Source organism: Passer domesticus, chromosome Z (genome assembly GCF_036417665.1).
Source record: "Passer domesticus isolate bPasDom1 chromosome Z, bPasDom1.hap1, whole genome shotgun sequence".
In the NCBI taxonomy this organism is placed as follows: Eukaryota; Metazoa; Chordata; class Aves; order Passeriformes; family Passeridae; genus Passer; species Passer domesticus.
In genome coordinates, this window is record NC_087512.1 from 6,325,766 (window position 1) to 6,351,692 (window position 25,927).

At 36.4% G+C, this 25,927-nt stretch overlaps 1 long non-coding RNA gene across 3 annotated transcripts in view; it reads left to right on the plus strand.

The window, feature by feature from the left end:
* Positions 1-21,860, plus strand: part of LOC135290466 (uncharacterized) — a 29,014-nt gene extending 7,154 nt beyond the window's left edge. For 2 of the 3 annotated variants that reach the window (XR_010353242.1, XR_010353240.1), the window contains 5 exons: positions 478-555; positions 1,436-1,527; positions 7,643-7,701; positions 13,970-16,973; positions 19,755-21,860. This is a non-coding gene — a long non-coding RNA (uncharacterized LOC135290466). The remainder of the gene's footprint in view (positions 1-477; positions 556-1,435; positions 1,528-7,642; positions 7,702-13,969; positions 16,974-19,754) is intronic. The other variant, XR_010353241.1, reaches the window with a different exon arrangement.
* The last annotated feature ends 4,067 nt before the right edge of the window (positions 21,861-25,927 follow it).

A 25,927-nucleotide genomic window follows, 5' to 3' on the forward strand; every position in this document is an offset into this window, starting at 1 on the left:
GCGAAAACAGTCTTAAACAAAATTTAGATACAAAGTTCCTGTTTAGTGTCTGCTAAATTTGGACTGAAGTGCAATTTTGTCAGTCAGTAGCCCTTAGGCCAAGTTTCCTTACAGTCAGAAACAGAATGCAAGTACTCTCAAAACTTTTCCAGGGCTATTTTTTCAGTTCCCTCCAGAGAATCAATGCAGCAGTTATTTTCTGGTGATGGTCATTTATTCAGGTTCTTACCTGAGCTGCCTCTATACTAGGAATAAGACTAAAAGTCTCATGGGACCAGTCAGAACCAAGTAAGGAAGTAAACTAAAATAAATTATAGTACACAGGTAAGCTTTGCTTTACATTTGAGACTAGCTCAAATTTACTTTGAATATATTGACTAAGACCTCTGAATTTTATTTATTTTATTTTTTTTTTTAATCTGAAGTCTTCTGCCACTACATAATCTCATAAACATAATTCAAAACTCTTCATTCCAGGAAAGAAGAGAGAGTGATGTACAGATATAAAGGCTGAACTTCATTAAAGTTATCAAGTTAATTTTCCTTGGAATCAAGGCAAGTTCGACTTCTTTTGAAGATTAAGTTTGATGGAAGTCCAAATTTGTAATTATTAGGATGTCAGCAAAACTATCCTCCCCTTTTCTTTGTAAACCTTAGTTCTTTCATATAAGTCCTTTCTAACAAAGAGTTTTTTTGGAGACGTAGAACTATGCTAATTATGCAATCAACTCAAGTCCTGCTATTAGACAAACCTAATCTGTCGATCATAGAGACATGGGGAATAATGAAGTAAAATAAGTTAATTCTATCTAAATAGATTGCATGTCCTAGATAAGATAACTATGAACACAAACTTTCAGCTGTCTTTTTCTGTCAAATTTTGCTTCTCAGAGGATTTGAGGTTTGGCTTTCTTTTTACACTGCGCTGTATTTCTCTGTCATAAATTGCGGCTTGGGAAAATGCTACATGCATAAGTGAGTCCCATCTCAAGCCAGAATATTTACTAAGTGAATGCTTAATTTTTGGAAAATGAAGATTTCTCCATACTTGGAAAATGAATTAATGCTGCAATGTAAAAGGATTAACAGAAGTTTAATAGTAGTAGTAGTGATAGAACATAGAGGCAGTGATAGTAGCAGTACTACTACTACCACTACTACTGATACTACTACTACTTGCTAAACTAGTAACACAGGAAAAGGGTTGGAATATATTTGAGAAATCTAGCTAGCCCCCCCCCCTCCCCAGAGTAGTCCTAACTATATGTTATCATATATAATATCTTTTTTAAATGAAAAATGCCACAATGTCATGTTTCTGACTACATGGACTTGCTCTTTCATCAAAATATCTCAAAGTCAAATCTTAATACAAACACTAATTAGGCAGATGTTTTTTATATGTTCAATCATTGTACTTTCCTTTCATTACCAGACTGCAGCTATCAAAGACACATGGTATTGTAGTTGTGGCAAGGTTTTGGAATCTAACTTCACATATTTGCTACAATGAAACCTGCAATCCAGGTCAGTCCTCATAAAAAAAAAAAATCTCATACACTTAATTAACAATTATTTGGGGTAGGATAATTCATACATTAGAAAGTCTGATTTCTCAGGAAAAGAGGAATATTTTGGATGCTCAGAATAAGAGCTATGAACAATTGGATGATAGTCTAAATTCAAGCAGTCACAACTTAGATCCCAGCATGGCTGCACATCTTCCCTTGTGAGTCCTGGATCTGTTCATTTAGAGTGTTGCTTTTTTACCAGCTTTGTGAAGCTGACAAGCTGTGGTGCAAAGCAAAGGCCTGATTCAGCATCTCAGTCTTTATGTTTAAACAATTCCCTCTTTGGTGCCCAACCATAGGATGGTAGCACAATTAAGCCTGGATCTCCCCTAGTCATGGACAGATTCATTCTTCAAACATCCCACGCAGTATCCAATAAGAACCAGGAGACTGAGCAAGTACAGACTTATTTATCAGAGGGAGAATTTGCACATTTCAACTCTTCCCAGCATTCTGTATTTCAGCCTCACAACTGCAGACACCCATTAGTTTTCTTTCTATCATTTTAAACTTAATTGAACAATTTCCTTACACATGCCCACACAAACTCAAAAAAAATGCATACAAAGAAACAAGTTTATGTAAAAGTGTCACTTCCCACAGACCCAGAAATGTCCCATTAGTATAAAAACATGGATCTTAAAAACCAATTTCTTTCAATAGATCTGTGCACTTCAGCTTGTGTACAAATTACGCATCACTGGTTAAAAAGAAGATGCACATAATGTAGGGAATGAACTGTTTCAACTTTTTTTCCCTTTCCTTGCTGCTATAATTTTTATATCTCATTTTACCTCTGTAATTAAGACAGGTCTGGTAGGTATTTAAATTAGCCTGGCTTTCATCTCTATCACACATTCATTTCAAAACTTTTATGAATATTTAATAGAGGTTTTATAATTCATGGTGATGTGATGAACAGCCTTTTGGCCGTTAAGTCAATTGACAGAAGGAAAAAAAAAAAAGGAAAAAAAAAGAACCCCTCTCTTCAGGCAGAAATAATAACGATTCTATTTCTGTTCCTAGATTGGTGATTACACAGTCACCTGTTTTCACATTAAACTTTGATGATAAATTACTCAGCAACCATGATAATATCAGAAGTTTTACTGGCCAGAACAAATTGCCAGTAATTGCTTGTATGATAAAGGGAAAGAGCTGTTTCGTAGTCCTTCTGTCCTTCCCCTTAGGGAATATCTGAAACCCCACAATCAAACTGGTTCTCTCCATATATATTTCTTTTTCTCTCTCTTTCTTTCCCCTCTCTGTTTCTTTTCATTCCAGCCTACCCTCTCTTTTTTTTTCTTTTTTTTTTTCTTTTTAATTTCAAATCACTTCAAAGGCAACTCTTTCAGCATTTTAAGAATATATTAACATTCCATTAACACTGTCATGGTTTTTGCATGCCTATCAAGAACACAGGCCGAGGAGGCCAGTTAAATTTCATAAAAGTCTGAGTTCAACCATGTTCATTTATTTATTTATTCACTTTTATTCGGTGCAGTCAATATATACTGTAAAACCATATTTGGGTGAGGTACTGGCAGTAGATTTTCAAGCCTAACAAAAGATGCAGTCATGAAGCATGCATTTTGTACAGAATTTTTCACAGAGAACTAGCTCTTATTATTATTACCCTCATCATCAGAGATAAATCACCACAGTAAATCACCACTGCTGTTCTTATTGCTGTTATTGTTATCATTACTGTAATTTTGCAATTATTATGATTATAATTTTTCTTATCAGTGTCAAAACTAGGAACTTTGTCAAGTTCAGAGCTCTCTTTATGATAGATCTCTTAAAAGCAGAGGGCAGTAACATTTCCCCACTGTGAATCACAATAACAGCATTCACTGCACTGGGAGAATTTATCTCAGTGCTCTGGGCGATAGCATGACATGGTTCTGTCTTTTTGGGAAGCCATAGGAATAAACTCCAACCCTGGCAGAAAGAGACCTTCACTAGTGCAATGGTGGTCTTCCAGACCTATCTAAGATTTCCAGAACCTGTGGGTCTCCATCATATATCAGCAGATACCTGGGTCCCTGACCCTTTATGCGCCTAGGCTGCAAAGCAAACTACACAAACAACAAAATTGAATGTGTGTGTGTTGCTGTATGTATTTGTACTACAGGGGATTTTTCAGAGGAAGTGCAGGCTGTGGGGCAGAAACCCATCTGTTAATTTGTTGAGGGGAGATTGTGTTTTGTGTTTGGGTTTCTTTCCATTAAAGATTTTTTAAAAATGACTGGAAACAGGAATCTTGATCACATGCACAAAAAAAAAAATAAAAAAAATTAAAGGCATTGGTACTCATTACTGTGTTACAGCTATTCACATTTAAAACCACACACATGCAATGCTGAGCCAGTATGCATAAAACCAGAGTGAGAACTGGAGTGGTAAACATCAGTATATTGGGCAGGTTTGTGGAAGACACAGAGAGGACAGACAGGCTGATAAATAAATCAATAGCAAAATCACTTTCCCGTTATCCTAGAACACAAATTTACTGAGTAAAAAAACATGATGGAAATATATGTTCATTATTATTATTCAAAACCTTTTTCAGAGGAAGCCTGGGTTGTGCCAGTACAACATACATGAGAACAAAGGTCTCATTGGATAGCTGGGGTTTGTACCCCTTTTCTTCATAGGTTCTGTCAAGATAAATGTATCTCAAAATTCAGTAGAGGGTGACCTAGAGAAGACTACTTTTAGCTTAAGGGGTTAAATTAATCATCAATATTTTTATCTTAAGAATCCTTTCTTCCTTTCTCTTCAAAGAATCTTCAGAGCTTCAGCTCTAAATAAAAAGGAGGGGGGGGGTGGGGGGAAGGCCTTGTCATGCAAACATGAGCACCTAAACATGAAGCTTTATTTCTATTGCTTTTGATGTGTGAACACAATGCCATTCTCTAGCTGGCAAGTACCCAGATTCTTTCTTCTTTATTGCTGGCTGGAGCGCCTAATAGGCATAAACTAACTGCAAACAGGACCCACATGGATTTTAGCACATTTAGATCTTGAATAATTTAAATAATTTGATTTCAGTGATGTGAGATTGATTCAAACAAGCAAATGTTTACAGGATTGGTCATGTGGAAGACTATCAATCTAAGATTTCAGATTATTTCTCCTCTGATATTCCCTAGTTCTTTTGATATTATAATCTTGATCATGAGAAATTTCACACCTATTCCTATCTTTAAGGACATGTGTTTTCACATGTAATACAATCTTAGAATGTTATTAAACTGGGGCTGATACCATCTAACTCATCTGTCTGTCCTATGGTCAAATCAGATCTGCCTTTGTCATTTCTAACAGGAGGCTGTTAAAAATAATTCTTAAAGAATCCAGTGGTGGTGTCTTCACATCTTTCCCAGCAGCTGATTTCAATACTTCACTTCCCTTTCCATTGGAAGGCTTTTGTGATTTCTAGAGGGAATCTTCTTGCTGAGCTTTTAAACCCAATCCTTATCTTTTACAGTGAACAAATTATCCTCTTCCTTATTCCATTTTTAACTTGAATCCATTTCCATTGCCCCTCTCTATCATCTGCACAGAGACAAAGCATTTATTTCAACTCATTCATTTAACAAAAAAAGTAAAATTGAAAACAATGGATACCATAACATAGCAACACTAAATTGTAAGGTTGAGGGATGAGTTTATATGTCTTCTTTGCAAAATTCTGTTCCATATTTAATGCCCATAACTGACTGTTCCCTTTCTTGTGATAGAGAAAATCACATATTTCATTGTTCCCTATGCAATATTTATGTAGCATACTGTGCTTACTTCAATGCACATATCCTTCTTGGCTGAGCATTTCTCTCTACACCTGGGAAGGAATAACCCCAAGTAACAGTACAATCTGGGGAGTAACCAGCAGAGAAAGCCCTGATGGTCATGATGGCAGCCAGGTAAGCATTAGCCAGCAGCACACCTTGGAGCAAAGGCCAGCAGCCCCCTGAACTGTGTTGAACAGAGCCTTGCAAGCAGGGAAGGGAGATAACCCTTCCCTTCTGTCGGTGTGTGTCACTGGTGTGATATTCCTGTTGTGATATTTCTAGATTTTGGTACCCAGAACTGGGCTACTCAGTAAGTAGAGATATGGAATTAATATAGAGAGTCCAGTGAAGGGCCACAGACACAAAGAGAGGACTGGAACATCTGTCATGTCAAGAGAGGCTGAGACAGCTGGGACTGTTCATCCTGGAGAAGTGTCATGGGTGATCTTACCTGTAGGTATAAATATCTGATCTGATCTGAAGGACTGAGCAAAGCAGACTCTTCCCAGCAGTACACAGGGACAAGACAAGAGGCATCACACAATGAACACAAGTAGTGATGTCTGAACTGTACTTGTACTTGTCAACTATTCATTCTTTCCTGGTATTCCTCTTAAAGAACTGATTGAACTAGTACTAGTGGGAAGTAAATGAACTGTTCCTGGCAAATCCACTCAGGTTGAGTAACACTTCCATGAATGCCAGGCTTTTACAAATTGCTAAATATTGTATGATTTCTCTTTTTCTTGGAACTGAATATAGCCTGACTAGGTTATCAGTTTCTTCCTTCTCACTCAGATTTGTTCCTCTACCCCAGTTTCTAGAAGTTATTTTGAATCAATGGCAGTGATTACTGAGAAATGATTTGTGGAAGTGGATTTTTTTGTGGCAGGTTCAAATATCTTGATTTTCAAAAGATGCACAGAACATACCAAAAAGCATGTTGTCTTTTTCAAAAGAAAAACCCCTTCAGAATCTTTCTGGTTTTGAACACCTTCTCATGTTGTACAAGGATTTGAAATATTTTTTTCCCCATAGTAAAATCTTTTTTCCAATTTAAGATAAAAGATTTTTGCAAATATATAGAGAGAAAGCATTTGACCTTAAGACAGTCTATACAGCATGAATTGAAGAATATAGTCTTTAAAATTATTTTTTAAAAAGGGATATAAATCCAATAGATCACATACTATGAATTATATCTTACTTTATAGAAAAAAGGAAATATATTTTCTTAATGTGAATGGGCATAGACTGTTCTACAGAAACAAATAAATATCTTGTTCAGGAAGAAGTCAAGTCTATATTGTAAGGATTACTTTCTTATTTGCAGTGTTATAAAGAAAGGTATCTGGACATGTGGGTGCATTAACCCACTTCTGAGCTCTTCAATGACATGTTTTATTACTCTAGGGAAAACTTTTAAGGTCTCCTTTCCATTACTTTTCCATGGTGATATATTTTGACTCTGTGGTGTTATTATGTTTTTACTAAGGTACTGTATGGATGTGTAAAATAATTTTCACAAAATGTGCAGGCTGTATTGCTCATGCACAGTACCAGACTTCTCCCTGAAACATAGTATGGTCTCTTTGTCTGCCTATTTCTGGTTTTCTGCATTTCTGCATTCAGATTTTTCTCACATATATATATATATATATATATATATACACATTAAAAAAAAAACAACAAGGAAACAAACAAACAAACAAAATAAAATAAAACCCCCTTTCTATTATTTTCTCTCTCTCTCTCCCTCTTTTTTTTTTTTTTTAACAGACTTGTACTGAGAAGAACTTGTACTGAGAAGTCCTAGTTATAGGACTTTATACTGAAAGGGTTTTTCGTTTCTTATTCCTCCTCCTTTTGTGCGTTTTCCCCTGAATCTACACATCGACTCTATCACTTTTAGTTGTGGTGTTCAGTTCTTTCCACTGACTGAGAACCTGAGGCTCTGGGATTGTTTCACCAACTCTAACAGTGAATGGAAATTCTTTTGAAAATCCAGAGTCTCTACTAAGCTCCCGAATAAAGGGGTTACAGTGTGGTCCATGGTAAATACTGCAGTAACAGCTGAGAGAACAAAGCATTCAATGAGCCAGGCAGAGAGATAAAAGCACCCCTGGTAAAGATGGCAGTAGGTCTCCAGAGGTTGCTGTTCTCACTCTTCCTCTGCTCCAAGTATTGTACAAGTGGTGGCACCTCACTACTTCGAGGGACCCTATTTATTAAACACTTTTTTCACACGCTTACCGTTTTTTCATCATGCAGGGACTCTTTCATCCTCAGCCCAACCCGTTCTGGATTGATTTTCCAAAGATTGATACAAGGTGAGGAAGACATTGCCCTACAATGTTTGTGTTATTTTACAGTAGTTGTCTTGAGACAATGTATACTGAGGCTTGGGCACCATTAACAAATATGTTAACTTTATGTGACAACTGATTAATTTTAGTTTAAGGTTATGAATACAAAAGAAAGCATGCTGGTATATAACGTGAATTTTAATGATGTCACTACACTAGTAAAAGATGAGAAAGATAATTTAATTTGCTTTCTCTGAAAGGTCAGTTCTCTTGAGATGATATTTTCCCTGAGGGTGTCAATGCCCCTCACTCTTCTTTCTTGCTTTTTCTCTTTCTTTAGAAAGTCAGCATTTATATTTTAACAGAGGAGTATCTGAGCTTTTTCTTCTCAGGGTTTTTTTTTTTCTTTTTCTTTTTGAAAAGTAGTGTCAAAGAGAAAAGAAAAACAACAAAAAAAAAAAACCCAAAGAATCCCAGATGTTTCATTTTGAAACTCAAGCCCATAAATATTTAGACAATGTGCTTCTTGCTATTTTAGCTCCTTGTGTCTGCACATGTTGCACCTAAGTAGTTAAGCGTGGCACAGAATCTGGAAGCGTAAATGCAGTAAGTTCCTGGAGTCATTTTACATTTGCACTTTGGAATGTGGCAGCAGGGAACGAAGGATAACAGAGAATGGAATCATTCAATTTTTGTATTAGATAGGAAGTATTTCATTTGGGAAGCTACAACCACATCTGGCAAGTGCTGAGCTCTTTGTGTTGCCAGGTAGGTTGACCCTACAATTCACTGTTTTGCAGCAAACTCTGGACACTTCAAACTCTAGGAATCAAAATTGCAATTTTTTTTTTTGAGCCAATCAGCAACACAGTAAATTAATTTCTAGTTAGCTTTTTTCATCACCCTTTGCATTTTGAAACAATTTTTAAGTTATAAAAAATAATTTACCAACATTTGGGAGAAAATGGCACTGGGGATTAGGTTGACCACAAGTAGCTCTTTTTGAGAAATGCTTTCTCCTAATGATTTGTGTTCATGTCATCAGGATAATGTAATTTACCTTTGCTCTTGGAGACAGCATATACAGACTGTCCTGAGAGTTTTCCTTTTTCATCTCTCTGGAAAAATTGTAAAGATATTTAATTTAAATAAAATAAGAGTGTTATAAATGTGATGGTGAAAAAATAAATAAAATCTGAATCACCATAATGCAAGCTGATTCAACTGAAGTTAAATCAGAACCTAAATAAAGCTGGGTTTATTTGAATTTCTACAGGATAGTTTCTGACAAATGAAGGGAAGCTAGCTGCACTCAAGAGATCAGGATCTTGAAAGAACAACTCTTGAATTTTTTCAAGCTATGTGGTCTGAAAAAAATTAAAAATCTATCTCCCTAGTATAGGGGTAAGGGTGTGAGAAAAATAATAACAATAGGTAGAGTTGGATTGAAAAAATGAGGATGTGAATAAGCCTTTCAAAAGCTGCAAGATTAATTAGAGAATGTAAAAGAGAGCACTTATAAAGGAAAATGAACTGAAGTTGGCCCAAGAATAGGTCTGTTAGGGTGATGAAAACGATGGAAAACCTGTCAATGCAGACGACCTGAGAAAACAAGCTCTGTTTACTCAAGAAAAATGAAGCTTTAGAAGGATATGATGGTTGTCTATAAATAAATGAAAGGAAAACTCACCAAGGAGAGACATGAGCTATTTAGCCTAACACTAGTGTTGGCATAAGAATAAATAGAGTGGGTTGACTAGGAACAAATTTAAGCTAAAAAGAAAATGAAGAAGATTGTAAGTTGATAGAGCAGTGAAATTTCAGAGGTGTCTTCTAGTGAGGAGGATGGTGGAAAGCAATGAAGACATCAGTAAATTTATGCATATAATTATAAATCATTCTATACAGTCTCTATAGGCACAGAAGTCTGGCTTTCTATACTTTTAGAGAAGGCTGATGCCTGCCTGCTCATATGTTGCTAAAGTAGAAAGTAATGATAACTGAATAAGAAAAGACTGTGTGTAAATTAAATAACACTGGTCATATAAAATAACAAAATTTGTATTAATTAACCATTCAATAATGGCATCCTCAGTTGAGGAAATTTTTTTCACTTATATCTGCTTGACTTACACCTTTCACAACCTCATTTTTTTCTGGGTTTCTTCTTATATTTGATGTTTGAATTATAAAACATTAAAAAAAAATGTTTAAAACAAGAAAACAAAGCTCACTACCATCAACTTGTCTTCAGTTCTAACTTCAAAAACATCTTGTGCATTACATATTGACCAGTACTTTGTAATCTGTTGTATGTACATGTTTGTAATCTGTTCTATGTACATGTTTGTTGTAGATTTTGAGTCGTATAAACCCAAGCATGCAAAGTCATCTCCTGAACTCCTTGACAGCATTGCCTGTCCAAGGTCTTAGTGAGACTGACAGAGTAGCATGTAAAGCATATTTAAGATTTCAGGTTACTTCACTCTGGGAATTTAATATAGATGCCACTTTTTATTCTTCATGTAATTTTATGATATCAACCACTCTTATCAAAGATATCCCTGCCCATGGTCAGATATTTGGACAAGATGATACTTAGGATACCTTCCAAACCAAATAATTTTATAATTCTATGAAAAGGCTTTGAGAGTTATGCAATAGAATAGGGGAAAAGCCTCTAAGTCTTGATCAAAATGTAATATGAAAATTCCACTAAAATGCTTGCAACAATTTATCAGAAATATAATCTTTGAGACTTTGATGCGGGTTTTGTAGTGGGGGGTGTGTGTGTGTGTGTGTGTGGGTGTGTGTGTGAGTATGTGTGTTTAGGTTAATCAGTTTGGTTGAGTTTATTTTAAATTTTATTTTTAGTGTACTTAGATTTTATCATAGAGGATATTTTCTTAAGTTCCTTTGGGTATTTTCTTTTAACATGTGACAAGCAACTTCTCCATATGAGAGATCTATTCTTAGTTTCACAATGTCATCACTGTTTTAAGGGCATAAATTAAATATTAGTGGCAGTCTGAGAAGTGTACAACAAATGTCTTATATGCTGCCAGTGAAATTCCTCACAGACACAGAATATCTATCCAAGTTTTATAAAGCTGACAGAAAATAGAAATAAAATAGAAAAAAAATCTGCTTCTGACCATTCCCAGTATTCAGGAGCTTAAACTAAACATAACATTAAATCACACACCTTTAGTTATACATATTCAACTCAGCTTTTACATGCCATGGAGAGTGGGTAACAAACTGTCTGGATGGCTGGGCCCAGAGTGTGTCAGTAAATGAAATTATGTCCAGCTGGTGGACAAACACCAGTGGTGTTCCCCAGGGCTCAGTACTGGGGCCAGTTTGTCTTTATTGAGGATCTGGAAAAGGGGATTGAGTGCACCCTCAGTCTGTTTGCAAGGCACCAAGCTGGGTGCGAGTGTTGATCTACTGGAAGGCAAGAAGGCTCTGCAGAGGGACCTGGATCCAGGGGCTGAGGCAAATTATGTGAGATTCAACAAGGCCAAGAACTGGGTTTCTGCCCTTGGGTTGCAACGATGTCAGACAGAGTTTCAGGCTTGAGACAGTGTCTGGTAAGCTGCTCAGCAGAAAAACACATCTGCATGTTGGTCAGCAGCAGCTGGACGTGAGAATGGTGTGCCAAAGTGACAGTGCTATCCTGGCTTGTGCCAGCAGTAGTGTGACCACCAGTGACTGTCCCCCTGTTCTGAGGGCACTGGTGAGACCACACATTCTGGTCCTCACATGACAAGGAGGACAGTGAGGGGCTGGAGCATGTCCAAAGAAGGAAACTGAGCTGGGCAGGGGGCTGGAATCTGTTCAGGAGCAGCTGAGGGAGCTACTTGGGCTCAGCCTGGACAAAAGGAGGATCAGGAGAGACCCCTGACAAGGAGTTGTAGCCAGGTGGGGATTGGTCTCTTCTCCCAAGAAACAAATGTTAGAGTGAGAGGAAATGGCATCAATTTGTGCCAGGGATGTTTAGATTGGATGTTAGCAAAAACATCTTCATTGAAAGCATGGTCAGGCATTGGAACAGGCTGTCCAGGGCTGTGGTAGAATCACCATCTTTGGAAGTGTTTAAAAGACACGTAGATGTGGCACTTAAGGACATAGATGGCCTAGTGGTAGACTTGGCAATGCTGGACTTGATGATCTCAGAGGTCTTTTCCAGCCTTAATGACTCTATCAAGAGGGCAGAAAAAATAAAGAAGCAATGTCTGATAATGCTCAGGCTTCAGCCTTTCCAAAACTCAACTTCCTCCCTCTGCTAAGCTGAAGAGGGTTAGCAGTGAAAGAAGACTCAGACTTGACTTTCAGTTTTGGGGTGTAATTCTTTTAACAAATAAAAGAGGCAAAGAAGGGGGTAGAGTTGATCAGAGGAAAGGTGACATACTGCAGAAAATTTGACTTTTATAATTTTTCTGTACATTAACTGCTCCACAGACTTTTAAGTGTATATTTTAAGTGTTTATTCTTCCAAACTCATTTCAGAAATCCAGCCTCTCTAGTCTCCCTCATGGGACATGGGAAACACTGAGCTGCTGTATTTAGTTTGGTGAGAAAAAAGTTCAGATTGAATACTTAATGTTTAATATCTACAGAAAGCTTTAATAATGATGTGTCTTACAATCCTATACTTCTAAAATAATAATTACAGACTTACTCTGTCATTCACCATATGGTGTATTTTATGATATTTCACTTCCATTTCTCTGCCTCCTCCCTCCTCATGTTGTTTGCCATGTGCCTATATATTTTAATTTGGCCTTGCAACAGTTTTGCATGTGTCAGTCTCAGGTTCCAGGCATCTGCAGACATGAGAAGTCTGAATAGCAGGAGGTAATTATCCTTAATTTACAAACGAAGGTTATCCAAGATACATTCAGTCTTGAAAATAACAGGTCTACAGGGGTTTGTGAGACCTGAGATTGTTAAAGTCAGGATTTAAAACACTGCTGATTTTTCTCCTCAATAACCAAGGGTTTGGACAATGAATAAGATCTTGAATTTAGAATTTTCTCTTAGAAGGTCTGCACACCAACATAGTAAAATAAATAGCTTGCATATTCTCTGGAGCAGTTAATTATTTATTTTCTTCTGAAGAAATAGAAGTTTTTCAATAGAAACTGAAAAACTGTGTTTTTCAGTTACGGTATCACTTTGCTTTGCAGTGGAACAGGTAGAAAGATATATTAGTAGTTTTTCATTCAAAGCATGGAAGAGCTCTAAACAATCAACTGACACTATGTTTATGCTAGCAGAATGTGCCAAAAATCCATATTCTGGCACCAAAGCAAACTGGCATAAACCCTCATTGTCCCTACTATTTAATATTTTAGTATGCCAAAAAAAACAGAGTTGGAAGCAACCAGTCCTTTCCTTATCCACTCTGCCTTTTAAATTGGAAGACTAAGATGGTGAATTAGTTGTTTTCATCTCCTGTAGGTTCTGGATTTTTTTTTAAATTATCATAATTGTATTTTGCAGCATGAAAACAGGAAGGAAGCATGTCCTTGTGGCTCAAATCCCAATTAAATTCCTGTCTTTAATTCAAACTCTACATAAATGTCAGTACAAGCTAGTTTATTTTCCACAGTTTTCAAATACTATGATAAAATGCTGACATAGGAATCAGAGTTCTCTTAGGTCCCTGAAATTGTCAGAAGAAAGAGACAAGTATTTTGGGGGGTTGATTTAGACTGCAGGCTTCCAAGCAAAGCAGCTATAATGAATCCAGACCTAAAGTTCATTATTACCTCAGCTTCCTGTATGGAAAAGTGTGGAAGTTTGCTTTTTATCATAATTTTTAAAAGCAGGGTAGAATCTATAAAATGCAGAAGAGATATTTTGGGCCTACAACTGGTTTCCAATTTAGAGTAGTATTCCTATTGTGGGCATGAAGCAAAGCTGCCAGAGAATCACTACATGTCAAAGACTAAAGGATTTCAAAATACCAGCATCCTGATCATGGCTTTGTCTTTCAGTTTATGAAATTGATGAAAGCCATCTAAACAAGACAAAGCTTGTCGCAAGTTCTTAAATACAATTTTTCTTCTTTATATAACTTAACCGTTCTTATTCTTTTTATAAATTATTTTATATGTGCTCTATATGTAAATAAATTCTGTTTACAACTGTAACTTATATCTATATATACTTTAACAATGTATGAATAGTCCATCACAAAAAATATCTCCATGAAGAATATTTAGAGTCATTGGAGGAGGAAGAATATGTACTTTTTTGTTGCTCTGTTTCTCTTCCCTATTAGAGCACTTGCTCAAAAAAAAAAAAAAAGTATGAAGAAAGAAAAGTTGAATGTGTGGATTGAAGGCAGCCTATTCCTGACTGAGGTGAAGAGAAGCTGCATCATCATTTCAACCTCCATCCTTACCACCCACAGAGTAAAAAATGAAATGTTATCACGCATGACAAGGATAAATTCACGCTTACCTTTGTCCATGAAAGGGAGGCAAGAAAAGTAAGGCTGGGAGGGAGGGATGGGGGAAAGAAATAAAGGAAAGAAACCTTCAACTAAATTTCAATTCCAGACATTACACGCATCCATAAAAGAAATGCTACCTCCCAGCAAGACACAGAGAGTAAGAGTGAGCAGCTAAACTTCTTGGCCCCAAAAAGAAATAGAGGTAAACAAACCTCTTCTTCCTAGGGCTGAGACTAAACTTTTGAGCAAAGAGAGGAAAGACAAACCCTATCCCAAGTGGCATAAAGGTCAGGAGACTTCAAATTAAATATAAAAAATATAAGCATAGATGTTTGAGTTGGTTATCTTTTGTTCCCATGAAAGGCAATGAAGGGAAATAAACACTCATACCCATGGTAAAGAAGTTTATATAGTTCTGATCAACAGAAAACTAGAAGGCTCAATCTCTTTTCTGTCTGCTAACCATTAAGCTAAATTACATTATTAATCTGCCTTGCAGATATGAAAAAATGAGTTAGTAACTCCAGTCTAGGATGTCTTTGTAGAAGAGCAGACCTGGATATAGGCATATCACATGGGTCTTGGCTTAGTCCCTGCTCACCAGAACACCAGACAGACCACCAGGCATGTCTGTGCCCTGCCACCACTGGGGTGATAGCTCACATCTGGTCTGTGCCTAGGCATATGTCCAGGCAGTGACAATATTAGGAATAAATAAGTCTGAAGACTTATGCTTGTTCTTAATTGAACTTGAAGCAAGAGATTAATCTTGATAACTCAAATCTGTTGTTAGACTTGATGACGAAAAGTTTTTAAAGTCCAGTCCTTGTGACCTAAATTAAGACTGCTATAAAGGTTCCCAGCCTCTACACCTTAGTTAAAGGGATTAGCAAGTATTCATGGAGTAAGTTAATTGCTCTGCAACACAGTTCTGTAAACAGCACATAAAATTTCTATCTTCTGTTTGGATTTAACTGTGCCATTTCACATTTTAGACCTGTAAGATCAGTATGTCAGGACTGTGGCTTTTCTACAATATTGTAATATTTTCACAATAACTGCATTAATTGGTTCCCCAGTTCATTTATAGATGTAATATAGCTGAAACCTTTGAGATTTCTGGATACATTGTTAATAACCCTTGAAATATAAATTTTTTATGGAGGTTAGGAAAATATCTTGGAAATATTTCTGCACATTGAGTGGCTCTGTAACGTGCAAGTCAGAAGCACATTTTAATGACTTTGTCTAATCTACTTTGAAGACTATAGTCTGCTATTGTTTCCTCTTAGCAGAGTTAACCCAAGTTGTGGCATCAAAGATTCTGTGTTGTAGGTATGAGATTCAGCAAGGCTGATGCCCTGTGATTGCAAACATTGCCTTCAGCACTGTAGAAGGATGAGGTTTCTGTCTAGTTGCATAACAGGAACCCTGTTTCTCTTTTTTTAATGACACCTTCACAGCTGGACTAATGTATGTACTTTTAGGGTGCGTGTGTGGGTCATCTCTTTTTTCTTAATATAGCTCAGACTGCTGATATCTTCATTATTTGTATCTAATAACTCAATTATTATCACCATTATTTGTATTGTTTGGGGTTTGTCTTCATTCACTACTGTAGCCACAATTTCCATTTCAATAATAAATCCAACAGAAACAATAACACTTATTTTCAAAATCCTGAAAATTATGAATGAAAATTAGTTGGGGAAGTACAATAAAATGGGAATAGAAATTCCAGGAAGTTCTGGGAAGGGAAGGGAAGACTAAATCTAGGATTTATGATTTTTTTGGTTCAAAAAATTAGCACATGTTCATTATAACAGAGAAGTAGGGCTTTTGGCAGTTTTTTTAACGTCTAAATAATTTCTTACTATATAGGAGTGCTTTGTTGGTTTTTGTTTGTTTGTTCATTTTTGTTTTTGTTTTGGTTTGATTTTTTGTTTTTATTTCTCTTTATTTCTTTCGATTCCTCTCCCTTACCATGTACTTACCCATTTTGCTTCATGCCTCATTAGGGTGCCGAGACTAAACAGCCAGCTGGATGTGCCTGGCCTGTGTATGAGCATCCCTGCACCATTGTTCTGTTTGCTAACACTGCTCCCTCTCTCCCCTTTGAAGCTGCTCCAAAGGAACTTTATCCCTCTGTTCCAGCTGCCATTTCATTAAGCCCTTGCTTCACAGGATTTTCCACAACCGTTGACACATCAGAGCAAGGATGTAGCCATTAAAATAATGAAGGGGGGGGAAAAAGAGAGAGGGGAAAAAGAGACAAGAACAGTTCTGAAGTGAAAATTGAAAAGGAGTACAAGGTTGCTTAAAAAAAAGGCCAGGTAAAATCTATCTTTCTTTCTTTCTTTCTTTCTTTCTTTCTTTCTTTCTTTCTTTCTTTCTTTCTTTCTTTCTTTCTTTCTTTCTTTCTTTCTTTCTTTCTTTCTTTCTTTCTTTCTTTCTTTCTTTCTTTCTTTCTTTCTTTCTTTCTTTTCTTTCTTTCTTCTTTTTCTTTTCTTCCAACACTTCCGACACTTCCTTCCTTCCAAACACTTCTTTCCCTTTCTCTCATTCTTTCTCTCTTCTCCCTCTCTTTCTTTTTAACTTTGTTTATCAGTCCTTTATTTCCTCATTATTTAACTCTTTTGCAGACTTTTGTTCTTGTAGAAACTTCATACACACCTGTGTGTGTAAACAGAGACAATCACAACTTCATCTTGTCTAGCAGTTGTCTCCAGACCTCCTTCCTAACCCTTTCTTCACATCAGAGAGGTCCAGAAGCAGAACTTTTTTTCTTCCTATGAGGCTCAAACTTGCCAAGAGAAAGGTCACAGTCCAGGTGAGGGTTTGTTTGTTTGTTTTTTCCTCAAGGATGGTAACAGCAAAAGCTGTTGTCTGTGCTTCTCTCAATTTCTTTTATGTCCTTGGAGGAAAACAACACACTATGTAATCCATTTTTTGAAAAGGACTAGAACTCTATATGGGATTTCCTCAGTGGTGAAATATATTTTTCAGAGGTGCACCATGACAGTCAGCATTTGCAAAGGTTTGTACTGCATATTGAGGAAAATCAGTTTTTAACCCTGAGTTCAAATCACCTCATCACTATTACTACTTTAAATAAAAGAAGTTAGGTGAGACGCAACTCACACTGAAAAACATCAGACTGCTTTCCAGCTCCTCCAAATTATCTTATTTTGTTTAATAAAGTCTAATTAAGCCTGAATGATTTTCTCATGATTGCACCCAAAAATCAGAAATTTTTTTGCCAATTTCAGTATGTATCACCTTTAGAATTCTTCCTCCTTAATCATTACAAAATATAGGCAGCTCTGAAAGTACAACTTAGTCCATATTAAATTTGAATTAATTATGGAAGATATCTCTTTCCACCCAATGTCTGGAAAGAAAGCCACCTCTGCTTAGTTCTCAACTTAGGCACCTCAGTTAATTGCCTAAATTTAGCTAGGAAAAATCTAGGCCAGAGCAGATCCTGCAAGGTCACACAGCATGATTATGACAGAGCTGGGATTCAGATCACAGGGGTCCTAGTCCCAGGCAATGCTTTTACACGACAGTCTTTCCTCCAAGTAATTAATTCTCATTTTGAAGGTTTCAGCTGAGGTAGTGGTACAGAGCCACTATTTGTCTTGTGTAATTATTCATGTTGCTATCCATAAAAACCTTAGAAATAAGTTATGAATATGTTTATGAACCTTTTTATTCTTAAATGTTTTGAACTTCAGCTTCTTTACATTTTTATTCACATACATATATATACATATGTATGAATATACATCTGTGTGCTTCCTCATAGATGTGTCAGAGTATTTCTATTGAACCAAAAGTATTACGTTTATTGTTTATTTTTTATTATTTTGATTTTATAAGACTTAGTTTGTTACAATGATGACAAAAACTTTTCAAAATATTTTTTCCTCTTTTTTCCCCATATCACTCTCTTTTTCTTTTCTTTTTTTTTCTTTACAGCAGGCACATCTGCCCTATGGATGAATTTATTTCCTCAATCTCATGGTACAATATTGCATTTCAGTTGTCACTTTTGATTTATCGTTACTTTAAACATTAAATCTTCCTTTGCATTTTTATTGGTTTCATTAAAAACATTCTGCTCAGCTTTTCATTTATATCCTATATCAAGGGGAAAAAAAAAAAGAAGAACAAAAAAACACCCCAGCTTCTGCCTGCTCTCCTTTCCCCTCCTGTGTCTCATTCAGGATGCTGCCTTTCAATTCCACCCATTTTTCCAGGTGATAAAGTCAAAGCAATCCACTGGCCACATGTGAAAAAAAAAAATATTTTAAACTTAGATTTTTTTGTTGCAAACAGAGTTTGTGAAAACATTTATTAAACTTAATAACTTTTGTGTTTAATGAAGCACAGAGCATATGTCAGAAGTATGGTGTCCAAAAGGCAGAAGCACTGAATAGTTTATCTAGCAAATGTGTTACACAAGGTTTGACCCTTAAATTGAGCACTGGGAGAGATAAATAGGGTAATCAAAAGCACTCCCTTACAGTCACATGAACTTGGAGCCATCTGGTCAAAGCAAAAATAAATCAGTAATGCAACTGGAAATTATCTGTAAAGACCTTTGGGGATTGGTTGAAGCATTACTACAGTCTTTTTCATATCAGAGAATTAAGAAGAAAAGCAAAAGACACAAAAAAAATTCAACAAAAAGCCCAAAACAAGAAAACTGCATGTAAAGATGATGAAAGTGACCCTAATTAACACAAAGGCCAAGAAACCAACAATGTACTCCTTTGTTTTTTTTTGTTTTGTTTTGGTGGGGTTTTTTTCTCTCATTTTGTTTCTTAGGGGTTTTTTTTAGCCTGGAATGAAAGGTTTTGACCCGACAAGATGATTCACAATTCTAACCAAAAATAAAATTATTTGTATTCTTATGTTTTAACATTTGTTTTTGCTTAGCAAAGTTATAGAAAAAACATTTCTTAGCTTAAGATACACCCAAAAATAAAAAGTTAGATTTTTTTTTCTTTTTTTTTTTTACTAAAAATGGTAAATGGTGAGTTTGTAAGGAAATAATTATTTGGTTCTTGCTAGTAAATAGATAAATAAATATCTTAGGTATAAGACTTCATCTTTTCTATGCTCAAATACATGAAGAGCTATGTAAACCCAGCCACTGAGATTTGATAAAAAATAAAATGTTGTCTTTTTGATTTCTTTCTTGTCCATATTTGTTTTTCCCTTTCCACATCTGTATTTCAAAATAAACCCTGTCCTGTCTAAGGAACAACAACCAGACATTTTACTCATTTGATTAGAGTGTATATGTAAGGCGCAAGAAACTTCCTTGTTTTTCCCCTGAAAGGAAAACTGAAGAAAAGGCAACAAAAGCCTTGAGTTAATGAGAAATGTTTGCAGGAATTAAGTGAAGGTGTTGTGACTGTCCTTGAAGTCATTACCTGCATTAACTTGCAAATAGCAAGATTTAATCAAATGACTGATTATTTCCTTTCCATCACTGTGAATGTTTGGAAGCATCAGCAATTACAAACTTGAAGTCAGATTCTAAGTTAGTAGGATTTTGTACAGTTCATCTTTTCAGTGGTGTTTTGCTGTTTCCTTACAGGAAATGTCCTGTAAAGCTGATGGACTAAACCAGCCCTTCAGACTGAAGAGAAGTTAATTCTAAAACAGTGTAACTGGGAAATCCTCAGCTCAGCTGGCTCAGTATGGATAGCAGCACAGGCACAGCAGCCTGCAGCTCACAACAATCTTTCTGGGATATGGACTCCACCCCAGAAGAGTTTTGTGGTTCACTCTGGCCACAGAACTGCACCACCTCAGCAAATATGCTTAAAGGTGATGTGTCTATACAGTCTGAAGGGCAGATGTCTTCTGAAAGACAGAACATGTCTCAGCTTCCACAGTGGATGTCCCATCCTTCTCCGTAGTGGTTTAGTGCCAGTAACCTCTTAGGGCACCATTTGTCCATGTAAACTGCAGTTCCTTGGATGGCGAATGTCTCAGACTGTTTCTGTACAGGTTCTAGGAAAGTCACACCTTTGACTCCTTTCTGAGATATTAAAATTGTGGCATTAAAAGTATGGAATAGAAAGTAGAAGGTAGGACCATTAAAAAAAAAAATTAAATATATCCTTCCTTCATGTATAATGAACAACAGCTTCTGTTGGGGATTTTCTTTCCATTACTCTGCAATACTTTATTCTTCTGAATAAGCTTATTATGTGAAGATTGAAACATTAGGATTAATTACACCAAATGCTGGTGTAAACCCTAATGAAAAACATACATCTCTTGCACAGCCTGAATTCCCTGGAGAAATCTTGAAAATATTGACTTTGACAGTTTTTGCTGTGTGACTGATTGCATCAGTTGTAAAAAGCATTTACTAAGCATCATTTTGTATATATGTCTAAGTGTGCATATGAGTGTGTGTATGCATGGATGTATGCCTTCCCAGATAAGACAAAAGGATTTGTTGAGGCTAAATTAGAGCTCATGTTTCCAAAGAGCTTGCCTCTTTCATCATGATGCTTTTGTCTCGATTATCTCTGGATTCTCTCCCTCCCTTCTGCCACCCCCTTTCTCTTTTTGCAATAATGCCTGTGTTTGATCTCTATGTAAATAAACCAAGCATCAGGAAGAAACTAATGGATCCATCATGGGAGCTTGAAAATAAAGTTGAAAAGATTGCTTACACAGTTCATTCACCCAGAGGGTCTGTGCATTTCATTGCTGAAGGTTATGGAAATTTAGCTGGTGATAGAGAAAACTTCATAGATTACAGCAGAAAATTTTCAAAGACACAAAGGGGAGAGAGGTGCCCTGTTCTCCTAGACTCTCAATGGGGGTTGAATGCTTCATTTACATTTGTGACTTTGAAACTTGCCCCGTGGATTCAAGGCCTGTAGGAACCATTATGTTCAGCTTGCCTGATCTGATGCATGAAAAAGGCCTGAGGATTTTATCTAAAAAAGCCTGCAAGGAGGAGAAAAGTTGTGGTGGAACAGGACAACCTGGAGTGCTGCTTACATTTCATACACAATCTTGTTAATTAGTAAACAGACATGGTAACTGTACCTTCCTTCTCTATCCCACTCCCTGGCTGAAATAATCATGATAATAATAGGTGTGTCCTCTTTCTTTGACCAGGTCACAATGTCCAGTGGCAAAATTTCTCAATATGCGTTCATCTCACATTACTTTGCAACAGCTACTTAGAGGTAAAAGCATCTATGTAATTTTAAAAGTTGGATGAATAATTCCATTTGTATCATAAGTGTCATAAGTATTTGTTGCCTTATTTACATTAATATCATATTCTGAATTGGTGAAGCAGCAAGAAACACTGAAAAATTTAACTCTGAATATATACAATGAAGAACTGTAAGATAAGATATTTTCTGTCTTGATATTCAGAGGCTCTAAGAGAACAGAGAGGATAAAAGAAATGTTTTGAAAAGTTCAGTTCATTTTGGGTGAACAGTATGCAAAACAACTCTCTGTTTACAATTTCCTATCTGCTATCATCACAGCATTGAAGTGCCCGTATGCTTAGAATATTTTCTTTTCTGAATGATCAGCTGATTTATGTATCCACCTATCTATCTATGTAGTATGACACTGATTGGTGTCACTGTATATACACTGGGTTTGGGGTTTTTTTGGTTTTTATTTTAAAATATATTTCTGTGTTCCAGTATGTCTCTCTTTTATTTGGGTTTATTCAAAGGCATTTTTCTCCTGCCTCATTAGAGAATAATTTTTGGAAAGGTACCATTTTTAAGACAAAGAGTAATACCCTGGAGTCTAAAAATGGGGAAGAGGAGAAGAAGCTGATTTATGTTAAGGCATACAAGACTTGAAAATATACCCCAGGGTGAAATAAATATTACAATACACAATAATATCCTTGCTTTGCCTTGATGCACATTACAGTAATATTATGAATCTCTCTGTATGTTTCTGTGCTCATTGGAGAGTTGTGCCAGGGACGGGTTACCAGAGGCCTTGACACACTCAAAATGGGACAATCACTGCCCTGGGGATGGGTGGGAAAGAAAGTAGAATATCACTAACAGTTTAAGATCATTCTAGAAAAAACAGTATTGTCCTTCTAAGCGGATAGTGCAGATCTTCTAAACCCCAATCATATGTTATGATATTTTACCCATGAGGCTGTCATTCAGACCACCAGGCTTATTCAAAAGACTCATGAAATAAGCATTCAACCCCAGAAATGTGGCCAAACATCAGGGTAGCTGTTGACACAGTTATCTTGTCTAATAACAGCTAATGAATGCTGCAAGCAAACTTGTGGGGCTGGGGGATGGTGAAGGAAGGGAAAAGAGGGAGTTACTTTATGAGAAGGAAGGACTTTCATGGGAGCAATATGTCTTACAATCTAATTGCTCTGTGTTTTATAGAACTTGATCATTAGGGTATCCTGCTTATGATACCGCAGAGATGTAATGGTGAAATAAAGCAAGAGGCTATTAAACAGAAAGTTTAAATATAGCTACAGGGACAGATACTTCATGACAACTTGACAGATGTCTTGGAGTGATCACTGGTTCCTTCATCACTAATTACAAAATCATTTGTCTTAAGGAAAGGACAAAAGAGAAGTAATTATGAAAAACATGATTCTTAAGGGATAAAAAAGATAACATCAGTTTAAAACATTGAAGCGATCATAACCATTTAGAATCATTATTAGTTTGCTTGAGCCAATGACAGCTTGGATTTTGAAGCCAGTGGGAACAGAGCTTCCTATGCCAAGGAGAAGAAAACATTCAATTTCTTGTTATGCTAAACTTATCCTCAGACTCCAGAGATTTCTTTGATGAACAGTTCATTAAAATTTCCTACCACAGATGAATTTGAGCTAAAATACACAAATGTTTTAATTATACATTCCTTTTTAATTACACTAATGACTTGTAATGTGTTTATGTTGGTTTAGAGTTTAATTTCTTCTCTTAGATTAGGTGGTTGACTTAAGGATTGTACTTTTCAGTAAAATACCATGATTCATCAATGTTTGATCATGAGTTAATCCAGAAATATTAAAGCGTTGCAATCCTTGGAGGAATAGTAATGCACACACATACACAAGCAAAATTGTGTTTTTCTTTCATGTGCTTAGGGGCAGTTAAACCTTTCCAACAGTACACAGCAAGGTACAAGTGTCAGGAGACAGAAGCAACACTGAGATGCCTGCTGCTGTTAAGACTGAATTTGGGAAAAGCATGGGGAAGTAAAAAACTTCCTGTGTCAGCCAGGGTTGGTTGGATGATTGGTACTCTGGAAGGAACAACATCGAGAAGGACAAAATTTGCTTTTCACACTGTTTTGTGCAATTGTTTTTCTTAACCACAGCCAATCTATGCAGTGTTGTGGTGTTACATTTTATTTAAATGGTATGCTACACAGTGTGTTTAGAGTATGAGAATGATCTATGGGGAATTGCTAGGATTTATGATGTTTAAATTTAGGAATCTAAGCTAACTCTTCCTGTGGGCTTCTTCTAGTCCCTGGAAGTTCCTGGCACCCCCAGAGGGTGGTACCCATCTGTTTCAGGAACCCATATGAATAGTAGTTAATCTGCAATGGATATGAATTTTATGTCATGGCTATAGAAGATGACAAAGTTATTGGTTTAGAGATCATGCCCCATATGCGGATGACTAAATTTAGGTAATACAATCTTAATCTCTGGTGGACTTAATGAATGACTAATAAGAAATTACCCAAAATCTGTAACTATTTTAAAGCATTACCAAAAAAGAATGTTTCAGAAACAGATAACTTAGTTCACAGCTCTAATTTGTTCCATATATAACTGAAGTATGGAGTGGCATGACTGGATCCTTATACATTCCCTTTGACTTTTAGTGTGCCTAAGCACCAGTCCTGTGCTGGGGTGTAGTGGTTTGCACTTTTAAAGACAGTGACTTTCCAACATCCACAGCCTGCTTCTCATTCCTGCCTCCTCCCTTACCTTTTCACTGAACAATTTTCCCATGTCCTATCCACCCCTAGTCATTGTCTGTCTATGGCTTACCTGTTTGTGAAACCTCATGAGGTCTTGCAATTCTGAGAAATGCATCATGAGTTTCAGGAAAGAAATGAAGAAGTGGTAGATTCTAAGAAGGGATTAGGGCAGGAAAGGTAGGGAAGTTACTACTTGCTCTTATGACCATGTAGCTGAATCAGAAAGGATGTTTAGTTAGGATGAGGATAAAATATAGTGATCATGAGCAGGATCATAAGCAAGCCTACTGGAATATATGGATGGTCCCTTGATCAATGGAAAATGCACAAATCTCTGCACTGTTGATTTCATCCATTTATTGCTTTAGATCCACCAGTACCTGCTTTCTCTTCACTGACACATTGCATTCACTCCTGATGTTTCAGAGAAGGATCATTGTGAGAAATATCTTAGTCCTGGGGTGTTTATACTGGCTGAGTGTCCATGTCAAAAAATAGGTTGCCACTTTTAAGTGAGAGTTGGGCCCACTGCCTCAGCCAGCATTCACTATCTCAGATATTACAATCTCATAAAAAATGCTCACAGCTACTGGGACTTTCTTTGAAACAAGTCTGTCTCCTTATCCTCTTTTGAATCCTCCTTTATTTTTCTTCCTTGGCTTCAAGGCCAATAAATAAATAGGGAAGCATGACAATAGTCTCATTGCCCAAGGGCTGCAAGTACCAGTATATTGCCAATTATGGAAATTGCTATTCTCTCATAATTTTCTTACAGTTTACTTGCCTGTCTGCTGTCTGTAATGTCTTACAAACTCTTTGAGACAGAGTGACTTGTTAATTTTTTTAATTTTTTTTTTTAATTATAAAGTCTTAAGGGTGGTGGGAATCTTGCCCTTGGCTATTGATCATAATTATTTTTTTAAAATTATAAAGACAAATGGTCAAATCTGAGATGGATGGATTTCTAATTTTATGAGGATCCTTCAAAATCAAGCAGTATTTCTGAGCAACAGCAAAAGCTGCTGTCTCCCAGGCTTCGTATCTGTCACACATTTTAAGCAGAAGGAAATATAAAAGTGCCTGAGAAGTCACTGTGGCAGAGGGAGGAAGAAGGAGAAAATGTTCTGCTCTAAGCAGAGACTGTCTTCATATAGAAGGAATATGTTAGCGTTCTGCTTTATAATTCTTCATACTTTTTGTAATACAACCATACTGGGGTCTCTTCTGCCCAAAAAAACCACGCCTTTCACCATAAACTAAGAGTTGCTACTGTGTTGATGTGTTTATGTGCTTGCATAAGATCTGCCTGGCATTTGGAGATGCAGCAGCATAGATCCCACTGGAGAGTACCACAGTCCCCTTAATCATAGAATGAGACCTATTAATTACAGAAAAATCTCACAGCTGAATTAGTGACATGATCAGATGCTCACACTGAGACAATTGAGGAAGATGAAATTGTCTACCTGCCTTGTTTTGGTGGATTGGATTCGGTTCTATAAATGTGGACATTGCAAAAGTACCTATGAAAACTCCATCTGTGCTGTTTGTCATTAGAAAAATTAGACAGTGCTAGGATTAAATTAATTTATATCAGAATATATCTTTAATATGGGTCAAAGAAATTATCCCTGAGAAAAAAAATCTTTTTATCTTTGGAATATAGCTATGTATATAATGTTACTCACAGAAGTTAGATGAGATGAAAGCCATCCAAAATGTTATGCTGTTGTCAGATAATAAAAGCAAAATATGTATTTGCTTGTGTTATAATTAACAATG